Here is a 16316-nt window from a genome sequence, read left to right as displayed (position 1 = left end):
TAATACTATGTTTGGTAACTAACAATTGGTTGGGATTATTAGTCCTTGGGACTAGTAAAGTGATATTGAGAAGGGTCTCTCCCACTTGGTATTAACAATCCAATCCCATTATTGCCAATGCACAAATACAAAAATAGCTTTCACCAATCTCATCTCCTTACTAACCCTATCCCATATGAAGGGAAAAGACGGAAACGTATACTATCAACCCAATCATATCCCAAATGAAACAATCATGATATTAATAATCTCATCATCTAATCTTATTTCAAACAAACATACTCATTACCAATCTCATCTCCTTACCAATCACAATCTTAATCCCATCTCCTTATAAATCCCAACCATCTATTACTGTTATCAAACAGAACCTTGGTTCCTTTATAGACCCCTTTGGGTATTATTTCCAACAAATAGATTTAAAAAAGAACAAGAAGATGACAAGTGCATCGATCACTCATTATTCACATGCAAGAAACCTCCAAGATTTAAGCAACTACATATCTATGAGATTATGAAAAATGGCATTTTAAGTAACTAATTAACTAACCCCATGTGAAAGATGCCCCAAGGAAACTGCTTTGACAAAGGCAAAAATTATGCCCTAGAACCAATTTGATGACTTGTAACCTTATCTTGATAATCAATTGGGACGTGATTGATGGAATGGACCGCAGCAGAGAGTTTCAAAGTTTGCTGATGATCAGCTGAACTTGGACTTGTATTAATCCACACCCCACACCTCACATGGAGGACGCTCGTTGTTTAGATCATTTGGTTAATACAGTTTACATATTTATTTTTTTTTATCCGCATACAGTTTTTTTTTTTTGGGAAAGGTAAAAATATATATATCAAAACAGGGGAGCTACTCCTGAACACAGCATACAGCCAAAAGGGCTAGGAACATGCTCCTACCCTAACAACAACAACAAGAAAACAAAACCAACCAACTACTTGCCCAAACAGAGCAAAGACAACACCAACAAAAGACTTAGACCTACCATCAAACGGTGGAGAAAATAGCCTCAGAGATATTCCACATAGCGCACAGCCTTTGGTTCTTGGCACTGCGTTTCACCTTCCTCCAAAGACTCAAACAACACCTAATATCAGCCTTCACCACTGAGACAAGAGATAAAGCATCCCTCTGAGAGCCTTGAAAAACTCTCTTATTCCTCTCCAACCATATATGATAAAGAGAGGCAGCCAACACCATCTTATACAAAGGCTGCTGCAAACCATTGCCAGTCATATGTTGACTAGCCCAACCAATCTCTTGATCCAAACTAATCAAGCCTCTCCTATAGCCACAGAGTCTCAAAAGCTGCCCCACAATATAGGAAGAATAAGGACACATGAAAAAAAGATGCAAATGGCTTTCAAGAGAGGCATTACAAAGAACACACGAAGTATTGGGCACCATACCCCAATTCTGCAACCTATCCTTCGTAGCAAGCCTACCATGAATAGCCAGCCACTGAATAATTGCCCAACAAGGAATATGAGCCTTAAACCAGATCACTTTCCACCAAGTGATTCCTGGCTAAATCTCTCTAATGCTATCTCAAGCAGATTTGATAGTAAACCCGTGAGCATTCAGAAGCCAAACCACAGAATCAGAATGACCAGAATTAGGGACCAAGGTAGTAGGTAGTAGGAGTGTGCTCAATGATTTCTTTGGTGACAGCATTCCGACTTCTGGGCCAACACCAAGAATCATTATTGATAATAGAGGCCACTTTAGAAAACAAAGATCTCCCCAGGTTACAAACGACCCTCTCCCCAAATCTAAAAAAGAGGGGCCCGAGAGGGTGCCAATTGTCTAACCAAAGAAAAGTATCAAGCCCATTACCAACTACAGATTTTATCCAAGGTTGAACCAAACTGCGAAGCTTAAAAATCTTCCTAATAGTCCAAGAAGCAGAAGGAGGAATACTCATATACCCATTCAAATTCATTAATAATCCATAGGATTGAAATATCTAACAAAAAATTTAGCAACATCCCAACATCATATTACATCATGTCCACAATCTACATTCACACAAAGCACAACTAGGATAAAGAAAAAAAATTCTTCAACCATGGAACTATAGTATTGCTTCTGCCAAACATGGATGAGATTCCCGGACACCCTAAGAATCATATAGAAAAGAGAAATTAGTTTAAACTGATGGAGGAGAAATAATTAAAAAAAAGTTAACAGAATAAAGGAAGGCTTGCATTCCTAAAAAAAACATGGTTATTTGCAATCTAAACTAGCAAAACTAGCAACCCAAATCTTTAATCTCTTTCCAGTGGAAGACTCTCGAGGAAGAGCCACCTGCAAGAGGTAGGCAGAAGTGCTTAAAATTTTATAATTGACCTGAAAGGAAATTAAATTATATTTATGGAAAATTAGCTGCTCATTTCTCGGTACCATACAAATGGATACACCAGAACATTCACCTATAATCTACCTTGATTCCATTGTACCCAAGAAGTTCACCAAACCCCCTGCAGTTCCACACTTGCAATTTTCCAATGAAATGGAACTCAAGTACATTGCATCATGTATGTTCTCCACCACAATGGTTGCCAAAAAGGCCCGACAAAATAGAAGACTCTTGCACATTATAATTACTCTAAAGCATATTGCATAACAAAATCCATCCAAAACACGCCAAATACAGATGTTATAAAAAGCATCCTTTACTTCCATCCACGTGTATAATTTATCTTAATAAAACCACGAATGGAAAAGAACCGACAATCGACATAAAACAAAAATGCCACAAGCAATAGATGGAATTATTTTGAATTGATACTTAAACAGAAATTCAAGCAATAGATATACCTAACTGAAAAGGCAACTATCTGCTTACTGCCTTTCATGATTTTTAGACGCCCATATCAAATAAGCACGTGATAGTCTGGATTTCTTTTTCATATTGAAAGTGCTTTGTATTCATAAAACCGACCCAAAAAGTACCTAAATATGCAGGGAGTGGAAGACATTTGTTTCTTGGGTAAGGCATATCACTGTGCATTGGACTCCACCCTCAGTACTGATCAACCGCGAACATGGTCTGTAAATGTGGCAAGTATCTGTAATTAGTGCTTATTAAGTCTGGAAAATAGACAATCACATAAATGAATAATAGTTGACCTCAAATCATGCTTACTAACTGGAATCAACCCACAAAAGGAACAATAACAAAAGAAGACCACAACAGGTAGAGTAAGTAAAGCAACAAAATGCAGATCCTATCTCACAACACTCCACCCTACAAACTCACAAAATGCAGTTTAAATATGAAGTGATATATCCATAAACAAATCAGCACATCCATATGTATCTGTTGCATACCATGGGCTCTGAGAACTACATATTGAAGAACCAAACACAACTCTCAAAATCACAAGATACATGGTTGCTTTGGGTACCATTAGTATAAACTTTGACTCTAATTGTCCCTCATTTATTTAATGGACTTCACTTCAACTAACAGACTTTTCTAGTCAATGACATGAAAAAAGAAAAATGTGGGATTGTGATAAATATTTTTCTCTACATGATCAGATTGCTTATAGAGTTGAAGCTCCAATTGTACACTAATAATCTATAGAGAGAAGAGAGACAATACCAAGTATTACATCTTTCGTACCCCAACGGTTTTTGAGAAGAGCCCCATTAACAATTGATGCTTTTTTACATCCAACCCTTTGATTGTGGGTAGGGTAATGAGGCCATTCTTTCACTAACCCTTCGACTGTTCAGGGATACCAAAACTAAATCAATATTTACTCTTTACACCAACTCTATGAGGATTTTGTTACAATAAACTAAGAGAAACCAAGCTGCAAAACAAAGACAGTAATGAATTCATAAGGAAAAGCCAAAGACGAGTGCAAATTTAAACTAAAGAACAAAACAAAATCACTCACCGTAATGGTTGCTTTCATGTTTCCACTAGCACAAACAAGCATTACACCAGTACCTTCTAATGGTGATATGCATGGTAATGGAAAAGCACCCGTTGGCGATTAATAGAGGAAATTGTCATTCTCCTCGAAAGTCCCTCTCTCATTCCTTTTTGGGTAAAAGGGGTAATTTGTCTCACTCGTATTGATTGATAGCGAACCATTTCCATTGCTTGGCTCTCTCATGATATTCCAATTTCATAGAATTTTGGCTTTTTCATAAAGAATGACCAAGAAACCATCTAAAACCATACAATATTCAGATGACATGTTCCTTTACTAAATCCATCTTCACTCTAGCCACATTATGGCATTTCTTACAAGGACAAGCAATTTCTGTTTGCCCATCAAGAATGTTCTAACATGCAAATTCCATAAAATTTATGACCCATTGTAGGTATCTTAGATCGAACCTAGGCAAATTTATCCAACTCTTATCCATGTTGAATAATAAAAAGGTAGGAGAGGGAATGACTTGGGAACATTTGAGAATCATTCAAAGTGATAGTAACAGAATGTTGAATCTGCCCGGATAAGTATACACCCCGATGAGTGATAGTAACAAAATGTTGAATCTAGTATGAAACTTTTGTTACCTAAGGAGAAAATAAAATGATAGAGGCGAAGAATTACTACAGTAACAACAAGATACAGCTGACAAGTCAAGTCAAGTCAAGCTAATTAAGTGTATAAACACACACGCACCATAGAGAGAGAGAGATACAAATCACCACAGTCATGTCTTAGTCACACGTAATTGGAAAGGGCAACTTACATCATACTCACCAACATAATACCTTTAATGTCGTAATGAAAAGAACTTCAGAAAACAATGTAGACCTAGAGCAGATAATAGTACCTGAAAATTGAAATCTCTTCAAAACAATTGTCAAGATATTCGGCGCCTCGTGTATGCTCAACTGCTTCCGTGCTCTAACACATGCAGCGCACCCGAAAACATTGCATGTGTCCCGTTTTCCACCAACTTCTACATCATAATAAGCAAATTTAAGGGAGGAACAAACAACAGTTCTATTAGGAGGGCAACTAGAAAATAACAACAGTAAGTTTAATCTCTCATGCTTATCAAAGTTTATCTTCCATGATGCTCCATGGAAGATAAATCACCGACATTTGAGAATTTGACATATCATATAGTCAAGTGTAATTAGCTTCGTTTTAGCTAACAGCATAATAGTTTGGATATCCAACAATAAGTTTGAAGGCCCTCATACTACAAAAGTGGTTTCAATTTTTGGGTTAATCAACTCTCATACCAGAGGAGTGGTCTTACAGAAATCCCAATTAACCTGGCCCCTTGAATAAGAATATCATGTACCTTATCAGTTTCCAAATATGGTTCATATTCATAGATGAAGTGATACATTATCAAATAGAAGCATTGAGCAAGAACAAAATTAGAATGAACCTTACTGAGTACAACTCAACATTTCGAAATGCGCAGTTTGAATCCCTTCTCCTTTCTTGTTTTGTGCCTACATAGTGACCAAAATGTTAGCATGACGATGGATTTTCAGGAACTAGTATTCACAAACACAGAATTTATACAAGTAATTCCATAGCCAAAGTAAGGATTTTATAATTTCGTAACACCAAACCAAGCTTTTTGTGCCCTCGCCAAACCATCCTTCATCGCGACCCTAAGTAGATACCCATCCCTGACCAGTGAAACCTAGATCCGTTGGAGCGAAAAGAAAAAAAGAGAGGAAAACATCGAGAAACATACAGATAATTGCAGAGAAACAACAGCCGGAGCACCTCAAAACGCACCCAGGAAACACACAGAATTTGATGGTCACAAAAACAAACCGAACTCACATAAACCACCTAAAAACGCAACCGGCACACACACACACACACACACACACACAAGAATAAGCCTAAAAATCCAAAGCATCACAACCAACCTTCGAAGGCGAGCTGGAACCAATTGCCAAATCGGGACCCTAAATCTCCATATCACAGCCAGCCAGGCTTCGTAGCCCTAAATCTAGCCCTATTTCGCTGAATCAAAGTTTTTCGCACCTAATTCGAACTGTATTCCAACGATTTGAGTACTCTCGGACACCATGTGGACCTTTTCAAACCCAAATCGCGCATCTCAGCCTTCGATTATGCTTGTTTCGAGCTCGAATCGGTCTATTACGAAGAAGGCATGAAGAACGATCGATTTTGGTAGTAATCACTTCAAGAAGTCGAGCTCTAGAACCAAAAATTACATTTACAAAGATTATTTTAAGATTTATTACTTACCTGAGAAATCAATCCAATCCAGACTCCGGAAAGCACAAGATGATGGTCATCGCTGACGGAACGGCTCTCGTCCGATGAAGGAATCACTTCGTTCTCTCTTTGTTCCTCCTTCGCTTCCATCTCCATCTATCGAGATCGAGAGAGAGAGAGAGGAGGCGAACCGGCGAAGAGAAGGGAAGCCCTAAATCGGAAGAGCGGTTGTTCTTTTTGTTCTAGAGATAGAGGGGGTTAGTGTAATTATTGTGTGGTAATCTCCGCTCCTCTATAGTAATTGTTGGACTTTTACCGAGGTTTCTTACAATTGCTGAATATCAAGTCCGGTTAAGCCCATTTTTCTTGTAGTGACGGGGGCATATTTGGTATGCTATTGAGATTTTGGAAAAAAAAAAATTATAAAACACTAAATTCATCTAACGAAATGTGAAAGTTTATTATTTGAATATTCACAATATTAATCCTATAATTTTATTTTTTGTTATATTTTAGCCATTAGCTTTCGGTAATTAATATTGTTATCCTAGTAGTTCAAAGGTTACAATTTTTTTTTCTAAATTCTACACAGGGGTGAGCCTATATACTTTCATAGGAATTTTTTTTTTACATATAATAGTAGTGTTTGTTTTTCTTCTTGCAGGGGCGACTGCTCTTACTGGCCCCTCCCTGACTCCATTCATGAGATGTATACCAAATCTCAATATTCGTATAATTCTACTATTTATTATCTCCGGGACCCCACTTGTCTGCTCTATTTTTGCCCTTAATCTCATCTTATCCAATTCTTAGTAAAAATAATCCGACAATCGATCAAACGTGCCCTTGCCTTCAGAGACTTAGCTTAACCAAATTTGGACAGGTCTCAACAAATCTAACCAAAGATGTTCTCTAGGACATCCTATAAAGAAGATGGCTTCCATCATCTGCAACTACCCTGTGCATATATTCATCTCTGGTGGACCATGCTTAAGCTTTTTGTCACCACCTTTTTTTTTCTTTTTGTCTTTTTGAAAAAAGGAAGCTATTAATATCGCCTGGGGTCCCGGGAACACAATTTCAGGGTACTAGGGTAGTAAATTAAAAAAACTAGAAGCATATATGGGTTGGGACTGAGCTAAAATTGAGGTTTTTCAGGATTTTAGAATTCAGTATAACTGAGGTGCGCCGTGCGTGTAAGGTGGCTCCGACACTCGAATCATAAAAAATAATAATGTGGTCACACAACAATTTAACTCGTAATACACTAGATTTTAGACACTAACAGAAAACCACTAAAATCATAACAAAAACCATTAGAAACGTTCAAAACCAAAAATTACAGTCACAGAGAAAAGAAAAAAAATGCATAGCTTATGTGCTCACATAAACCCCACCGGTTTGGCCTCATAGTAAAGACTTAGAACTTTAGGAGTTTACTTCTTCTAAAAGATTATTGGTTCAATATTTCCTTAGTACTATCAATTCTTACGGGACCAATCCATATGGAGATTTGACCCGACTTTCCGTTAGTGGATGGTGATTGGTGAGATTAGGTCCACAAAGATTAGATAAGGTGTGTGTAAGCTGGCCCCACCCGACATTTTGAGTTATAAAAAAAGTATGTGCTCACATGATGTACACAAGAACGTATACAGTGGAATCAAATGCACAAGAAATTAAACGTATCTTTACATTTTGTTGATCCAAGCACACGGCGTAATAACCGGACCCTCATGTGATCTCTCCCACCCTCTCTCTATTTAAATGCCCAACTTTTCCTTCTCTCTCTCTCTCTCTCTCTCTCTCTCTCTCTCTCTCTCTCCACAATGGGGAATTGTGTGGCAAGGCAGGCAACTATAGTGGAAAATGGGGAATGTAAGCAACCAATTAGAGAAGCAGAAGCAATGTAGCCAAGTAAGGAGGAGGGTGGCGACAACGGTAGTAAATACAATCATGGGAATAATTCAAAAAGTGGAACAGGGGTGAGGATCAGAGTTGTGGTGACACAAGAGAGTTGGTTCAGTTTTTGAAGAACAATGAATCCAAGTACTCTTCTGTGGAGCAGTTGTTAAGTGAAATGAAGCTGAAGAGAAGAAGAAAAGGTTTCTCAATTTGGAACAAGTGGAGGCCCAAATGGAAGCTGGAGGCCAGCCCTGGAGAGCATCCCAGAAGAACTCTAACTCCTCCATTTGTTGTTACTCTCTCTCTCTCTCTGTTGTTTTTTTTTTTTTTTAATGGATCGAGACGGGAGAAGGTCTTAGACCAAATTATGGGTGTCTCATACCAATTCCTACAGCCCCTCGAGTCAGCCTCCTTCTACAGTTGTTTTACACATGTGAAAACGGGGCCAGTTGGCCACAAGGATTGCCGACAAGGAAATCGAACCGGAGATCTTTTGTGGAAGTGAATTCCCTACCTTCCAGACCACCAAGTCAATTCACTTGGGTTCGCTCACCCTCTTATGTGCAAACAGTAATTATTGATTGTAATGGGTGAGGCTATTAGGATCACCATACTTGTTATAGATTGGAACAAATTTCCAAAATTAGTGTAATTAATCTCTGTCTCTGATCATTTCCTCCGGTTGTAATCTTGTTATAGGTTTTTTGTTTCTTCGGTGCAATATTCGTAACCATCAATTGTTTCTTGTGCGGTTGGGTCTTTTGGTGGCCCCCCGCACAACACTAGTGTTGATACTTGATAGTGTTTTAAGGTTGAGCTAGGCGGTTTGCTTTAGTCCGTGGAGAGGGAGTATATTTGTTTTGTTTGGATATTATGAGCCTGTTTGGGAGCCTATTTTTTATTTTTCATTTTTGCGTTAGACGAGATATGGTGAAGATGGCATACAAAAATTGAGCCCATCGTGTCCGCTATGGCCATGGATCCTATGCCCCATCTCTCTCAGGGTGCTTTCGATGGCATTCTCAACACACAAAAAAGGGTGCTTTCAATTGCAAGATGTAAAGAAATTTGAAAACACGAACACCGACGTCGTTACACGACACAAAGGTGCTTAGGTGCATTAGAACATATAACAAAAAGCAAGAAATTAGTACACAGGATCCTATGCCCTTGGCCACCATAAAAATTCATTTTCCGCATGGTCCAAATGATGGGAAGAAAAACAATTGATAAACGAACACTGCGAGTGAGAACAAAATTTGTGACTTCACATTTTGCTGTGGCGGATCACTGCGTATGTTTCTGCGATGTCTGTGGAATGAAACATGGGACCCGCCTGGACCCGATGTCTGTGGAATGAAACATGGGACCCGCCTGGACCCGGAACGTTGTAGTGAATGGGTGCACTCTAGATATGTAGTGTAAAATCCAAGCCGTCCGAAAGTATTTTTCAAAAGTGTAGGATATTTTTTGAAATCTGGATCATTGATTGTAGAATGGACTCGCATTGACATTGTGCACTACACCCTTGTAATGTGCCCTTGCACTACATGCAGGTTCCCGTATCCAATCAATATTGGGAGACGAAACTCATTACAACTTGAGCAACTCATATGTTCTTGAAGAAGCATGTGAACTACAACAAGAGTAGACGATAAAAATTTAAAAAAAAAAAAAAATTCTACAACAAGAATGAGGGAAAAACAAATTACCATATTTGGTGGCCTATGTTCTAACCAATTTGGCAGCACACCTTCCAAATTTGAATTTCGATAGCGATATTGTTTCTATTCCATAATCATTTCCTAAGTACATCTGTACATGCATAATATACTTTTCCAGATGATGGGATCTATTTCTGAGTTTTTCTTTTCCTTTCCAAAATGGGGCTGTTTTGGATAGGAGGGGACAATGTGTCGTGTCGCGCATGTTCATCTCCCGTTCATGTTAGAATTCTCTCAACCCTAACACGATCTATTTAACTTTTTGTATTATCGTGTCATGTCATATTCGTGTTCCGTGTAAAAAATAACCGACCCTAATAACCCGCCAACTTCGTGTTGTGTTATCGTGTTCTTTCATAAATTTTCACCCCGAGTCGTGTCGTGTTGCATTCATGTCGTGTTATCTCGTGTTCGTATCAAAATTCTCTAAACCCTAACCCGACATGTTTAGCTTTTCGTGTTATCACGTTGTATCATATTCGTGTTCCGTATCAGAAATAGCTGACTTTAACTCAGCTAATTTTATGTAGAGTTCGTGTCGTGTTCTCGTGTCGTATCAGACATTCCCACCTCTAGTTTTGGACAAACTCTCCCGAAAACTGTTTTTGAAAGTTGTTCGCCAAACAAGTCTTGATCAGTATTTCTGCAAGATATGTAAGAGCATAGAACAAGGACTGCAAGCAAGCACAGTCTAGGAGAAGTATGCAACACGCATCATTAATGATAAAGGGGAAGGAAACCATTGGGGGGGAAAAAAAAAAACAGAGGAACTACCTTTACTTCTTGACGTTACCGAAAGAGGCATCAGAGAACGAGAGGGATTGAGAGCAGTAACACGTGATATTGGCACGGCTCAATCAAAAAGTAGAACCCAAATATCTTGAGCACTGCTTTCTTATTGAACCGCACCAATATCCCGTGTTGTGTAATTTTCTTTTTCCGTCGCAACTTTTGAAGTTCCTCACGGGGATGTATGCAGCTGGGTCGAACAAAAATATAAATCCAAAAGCCAACAAATGCGCTGATGCTTTGGCAAGCAACGTGCCTATTTCCGTCAGGGATTTCTCCATAACTTTACATTTCACTTAAGTAATGTTAATTTGCTTCACGAAGACTCAACAGGGGCTTAAATACCCTATAGATAAAGGCTGAAGTTTCACAATGAACAGTCTTCCCCGAAGGAAAAATGAATTTCACATATAAATGCACTTCATTTTTGGTCTTTTAGTGAAAATGTTACAAATAAAAGTTTCACTAAATAACAAGAAATCAAGTGCATTTATCAAAAGAAAAAAGAGTGTGAAAATCATTACCCAAAAGAAGAATGTCAAAAACCATCAGACAAACATTCTTGGGACTAAGAAAGGAACAAAAAGAAAAGAAAAAAACCAAACTAGTTATTTTATCTTTTGTAATATCTCATTTGAAATCAACAAAATAAAGAAATCACGAAGAAACAGAAGATCACAACAAAAGAAGCACTACGTATACATGTGCGTAATAACTACACACACACGCACACATATATATAATTATAAACATGCATGTACTTGTATGTTGCTATGAGGAAAATCAATAACCAATAATGAAGCTGACAGAGATATCTTCAGTGGTGCAAAAAGAATATATCTGGGTCGAGCCAAAACGAAATAAAAAAACAAGAGAGGATGCATCTGAAGATGAACGGAGGAAGGAGGGGTGCTAGAAAGAGAGAGAGAGAGAGAGAGAGAGAGAGAGAGAGAGAAGCCAAAGTCTCCCTCCAAATTGATGAGAGATGAGAGAGAGACAGGAAGTGGTGATGGCCATTTGAAGAAGTTGCATTCAATTCTTCCCAACAACCCAACGAAGGAGTAAGTTGGAGTATTGATTATTTTCTTAGGAGAGGGTACAAAGAGAATCGTGAGAAAAAGCTCACGGGACAAATGTGGGAGCTTTTAATTCTGCATTTATTGGGGGGCATGGCCAAGGGCAGAGGATGTTGGTTCTGTTCAATCCTTGCATTTAAATCCCGTGTCACTTGCACATGTTTGAGATTCTCCAAATTAATATAGTAGATGTGACCACAAGAAAATTTTGTGCAGTAGCTCTAAAATGCTAATGCTAGTGTTTGAGGTTGGTGGCAAGATTACAGCATATGCTCCATCTAATCGAACCAGAGACATCTTACTTAGGCACTCAGGCCCCCCTCCCATCCTGTTGGGACAGAGCCTTGTTGGGTTGGCTACAAATGGTCCATTTGACCACTTGATTTTTGACCTTTAGAGTGTGTAATTTGGGCTTTGGCGAGCTAATCCAATAATGAGACGAGGCCCGATTTGGCTAAAAAAAATATAATTCGGACTATTGGCTTATTCAACCAACAAACGACATTAAATGAGTAAATTCATTCTTCTTATGTCCAACCAATAAGTCAAATGGACAAGATTATTGGTCTTTTGATGATCCAAAAATCCATTGAACGAATTCTTTGTCACGTCGAGTTTTATTTAGAACATATGCATATATTCGTAATTTCTGAGTTCAAAGCTCAAAACACCCGCAAATTGGGTCTGCTGGGCATTAGTCCTATAATGGTCTTGGGACACACCAGCCATGTATTCTTGTACTGTACGATGGGATCACTGAAGCCCACTTTATGAGAAAAAACACTTCTAACTCACAGACCTTTTACTGAAATTGTCCGTTTTCAATTTCGGGTCTAATATATGGATTTTTGTTCAATTTTTATCGAAAATTCTAAGGCCACCAACGGCCAATAAAAAATGTAATTTTAGATCGAGTACCTATACATATCGGATTGAACTGATTTTTCATAGAGCCCATTCGGGATTTTTTTATTTTTAAATCGCTGAACGGCTCGGATCATCCGTACGGGATCCGAAGTGGGCCTTGTGTGTTGTCGGTTCCCGGTCATTGCTCAGTCCAAAATTGCACCACGGTTGACAGTAAAACAAAAAATACTGTAAATAAAAACAACTGAAGACGATGGTGGTTTGACCAATTCCTTTCAGCAAACTTTTTTTTTTTTTGGAAGATTTATAAATTTCTTTCTCTTATCAAAAAAGAATTTCGACAACCTCAGGTACCAAGCTAATTATAATTAAACATAAATACATTCTTGAGAAAGAAATTGACACAATGTCTAATTTGGGGACGTCGATGAAACTCAAACAATATATCATCCAAAAAAATGTCAATAAGCCCTTGTGAAATAAGATAGAAATACAAGCAAAGTTCTATGAAATAGACTTACGAAATATGATCTAAATTACTCAATGTAAAAATTGAAGCAAAGTTGTAAATCTTTCTATCCTTTTCTTCTTTAGGTATTTGAACTGAAATATCTGATGATTCATTTATTCGAGGAGCTTTTTTTCTGGTACTGGTTCTTGACCCATTTGATACCGGCAGAGGTCCCGCTCCGCACCTTCTGGGCTCCCACAACCGCAGCCGCCTTTGCCTTGCCTAGCCCAGCTGAAGCCGCCGCCTTCGCCTCCTCCATCTTCTTGCTGCTGCCGCCGCCCAGCCTTTTGTTACCATTGGTCACGGCCACGTCGTGTTCGTCTTCACCACCTCCCCATTGTTCATCCCAACTTGGTGCCTTTTTGCTTCCCATAGTTCTATACACAATTGGAATTTATTACTTGAAATAAATTAATTAAAAAGGTCTTCTTTGATAACCTGAATCTTTGATTTGCTATTAAAAACAAATAAATAAGCAAGACACAAAATAAAATCCCATCAATATTAAAACACGAATAACATAAAATCGTCTGGTTGGTATCCATCCTTCGTCTTGTGGGCTCCTCCTTTCGTTCGTTTTTCATTGCTTTTTCTTTGGGTGAAGAATACAAAAAAACTTGGCTAATTTTCTTAGGCATGACATCCTTCTTTTATGAATATTTTGATTGAAAAAAATAACAGAATCACAATAATTCTAACATAGCCTTGGTATATGTTTTTTTTTATATCACTTAATGGAAGAGGGAAAGCCCAAGTTCTTTGGCAAACAAGGCTATAATAGAACACACCTCGATCTTAAAAGAGAAGTGTGTGTATACAATTTTGTATCTCGAGCCACAAAAATTCATGTCACACCACAACAAACGTAATCAAACAAGGTAAATTTTGTATCTTGGACTACGGAAATTCAATTCATAACCAACGCAAACAAAGTTCATTTGTTGGTCCTCAAAAATTCATAACATTAATAGCATCGTCTTTTTGGAACCACAAAATCCCTAAGGTGGACCACAAAAATTAATCAATTGTACCACAAGAATTTATATGTTTGACCACAAAAGTTCGTATAAATTTAAATGTTTTGACCACAAAAATTCATACTCCTGCGATGAAGCACCACAAAATTTCATAGGTCGGGCCACAAAAATCCACATCACGAGCAAAAAATTCGTATATTGCATAATGCCTACCATACACTCGACGAAAGGGGTGTGTATTGAGGCATAAGTTTATGATCTTAATTAGCTAGGGATTAGGATTCGGTTTCGTAAGATTTCCATGGTTACGGGCATTGGTGTGCCCTTCTTTTTGCAGAAGTATTGAGATTTAGATAAATCTAGCTGTTTACTTCAGAAGATCTAGATGAACAGGAAAAATGGACCCAAACAAGAACAAAAAGAAAAGTATATCAGATATTATTCCGGAACATATCTCAACCCAAAGCCGAGCAATATAGGAAAAAAAACATCTCTCTACCCAAAAACACTAATCATAAAACCATACCTTTAAATTAGTTTGAACTGTGAAAGTAGACCAACGAAAACCCTTCAACAGTTCAACCTGCCACCCACAAGAGAGAGAGAGAGAGAGAGAGAGAGAGAGAGAGAGAGAGAGATGTTATGTAGAGCAACTGGGTGAGGTGCTTTGTATTGCCTGGTTGTGTGCTACAAGGAGTTGGACATATTTGGTAACGTGATAAGGGTCCTAATTGGATGAGCATTAATGAGTTTGTTTAGAATACTAATTGGTTGAAACAACGCTTTTAATGTGACGGGTTAGAATAAAACGAGAGAAATTACAATTTCCACAGAGTGCAAATAAAGTACACTACGTAAATTGGCGCGGGCTCGCAAATGTAGTGGAGTACAGTTGGTGCCTCTCTTATACTCTCATGCACATGTACTGATTACCGATGGACATGGTTCGATTCTTGTAAGTATTCATCTCCCTCTCCAAATCCTTTAAAATAGAGTAAATTAAATTTAACGAATGACAAAAAAAAAAAAGGCACGGGCTCCATGTGAAGGACACAAACATCATGTAAGTGCACAGTTAAGGAAAAAAAATCTTAGAATAGAAATTCTAAAAAGTCGTTGTGAGTGTCTGTCAAAATTCTTATCAACCGATTTTGAAATTTTAGGAACTTTTGAAAGGCAAAAAAGGAAATTAATATTCGCGCTCCCTTTTTTATGCAGGGCGCTCCATTTTGTTCATGAAGCTATTAGTAACTTCACGTTAAAAGTGGAGCGTAAATATCAATTCCCGTGTCCAAAATATAATTCTAGAGAAGGCTAATTTTAGGTTGCCTTTTGAATCAAATTTTATACTTGTACTTACAAAGCTGATTTTCAACCATTTTCAGCAAATATTATCAACTTGTAATGCAGTTTATTTATAATTTTACTTCCATAATAAAAAAAATGATATGATTTTCTTAAGAATATATAATTAATTCTCTCAATTATGGCAAATACACCTAAGTATGAAGTACTACTTTAAACGGGATTTTACGTGTTATCAATGCCACCACCAGATTTACAATGAACCCTACTATATTGAGCAATTATTTTAAACACGTTATTCAATTATTTACTCACCTTTTCCACTCTTCTAAGTCATCAGTTCGTTTAGCGTATGACTTTGTCTGAACAATTTTCTGAAAGTAATCGATTCACGCAACATTGCTTGGATTGGAAAGAACAAAAAAAAACATTGAATGAAGGTCGAGTAAAAGTGTTGCAACTTCCATTTGAAGCAATCCGAGTACTTTCAACCAATTATGAGATGAATTTATTCTATTATTTTTTTGTCCCAAAATATTGTACGTATAGATCAATGGGACTTAGCTAGCAGGAAGTTAATTAGTAAGTTAGTCCACACTAAGTTTGTTTGACTATCTATAGCCCTGAGTTCCAAGTACTCACAACGTGACTCAAACCCTGACCCTTCCCAGATGCCAACTGAGTTAGAGTACATTGACGGATGGATTCTATTTACCACCTTATAATGTGAGAGAATGTAACTTGACACTTGACCACCTTAAACTATCTACTCCTTTCAACTTGTACCTTTTATTAGCATTTAGTCGTATAAGCCATTACAATTTTTGGAATTGTGTTCAGATGTTGTTTTTCTCAAAATATGACTAGAATGCTAAGAAACATATATATCTGACAAAACCAAAGACCAGATCATGTCTGGACTGTGTTCTTCCAGTCAAACTCCAATCCATCG

The 16316-nt window shown here is 37.7% G+C and overlaps 1 protein-coding gene and 2 long non-coding RNA genes across 6 annotated transcripts in view; 1 reads left to right on the top strand and 2 right to left on the bottom strand.

Annotated features, from left to right (window-relative positions):
• LOC131323047 (2-alkenal reductase (NADP(+)-dependent)-like) overlaps positions 1–16316 on the top strand; it is a 43162-nt gene that overhangs the window by 18125 nt on the left and 8721 nt on the right. The window contains exon 1 of one of the 2 annotated variants that reach the window (XM_058354664.1): positions 8307–8315. The exons of the other annotated variant lie outside the window; for it this stretch is intronic. The gene's annotated coding sequence lies outside the window, so the exon portion shown is untranslated. Of the gene's footprint in view, positions 1–8306; positions 8316–16316 lie in introns of those variants that run through there. 2 annotated transcript variants of the gene reach the window in all.
• On the bottom strand, positions 1931–6482 carry LOC131323051 (uncharacterized). 3 transcript variants are annotated; one of them, XR_009199065.1, is made up of 5 exons: positions 6241–6450; positions 5401–6126; positions 4826–4954; positions 2975–3071; positions 1931–2138 (listed from the first exon to the last, which is right to left on the bottom strand). It is a non-coding gene; the product is annotated as an uncharacterized LOC131323051 (long non-coding RNA). The 3 variants fall into 3 exon arrangements; XR_009199064.1 differs by having other exon boundaries at positions 2975–4954; positions 5401–5462; positions 6241–6466; XR_009199063.1 differs by having other exon boundaries at positions 1931–4954; positions 5401–6482.
• Positions 12983–14783, bottom strand: LOC131323053 (uncharacterized). The gene is made up of 2 exons (XR_009199066.1): positions 14586–14783; positions 12983–13459 (listed from the first exon to the last, which is right to left on the bottom strand). It is a non-coding gene; the product is annotated as an uncharacterized LOC131323053 (long non-coding RNA).

Source organism: Rhododendron vialii, chromosome 4a, assembly GCF_030253575.1.
Source record: "Rhododendron vialii isolate Sample 1 chromosome 4a, ASM3025357v1".
Classification (NCBI taxonomy): Eukaryota; Viridiplantae; Streptophyta; class Magnoliopsida; order Ericales; family Ericaceae; genus Rhododendron; species Rhododendron vialii.
This window is presented reverse-complemented; position numbering and strand designations above follow the sequence as displayed.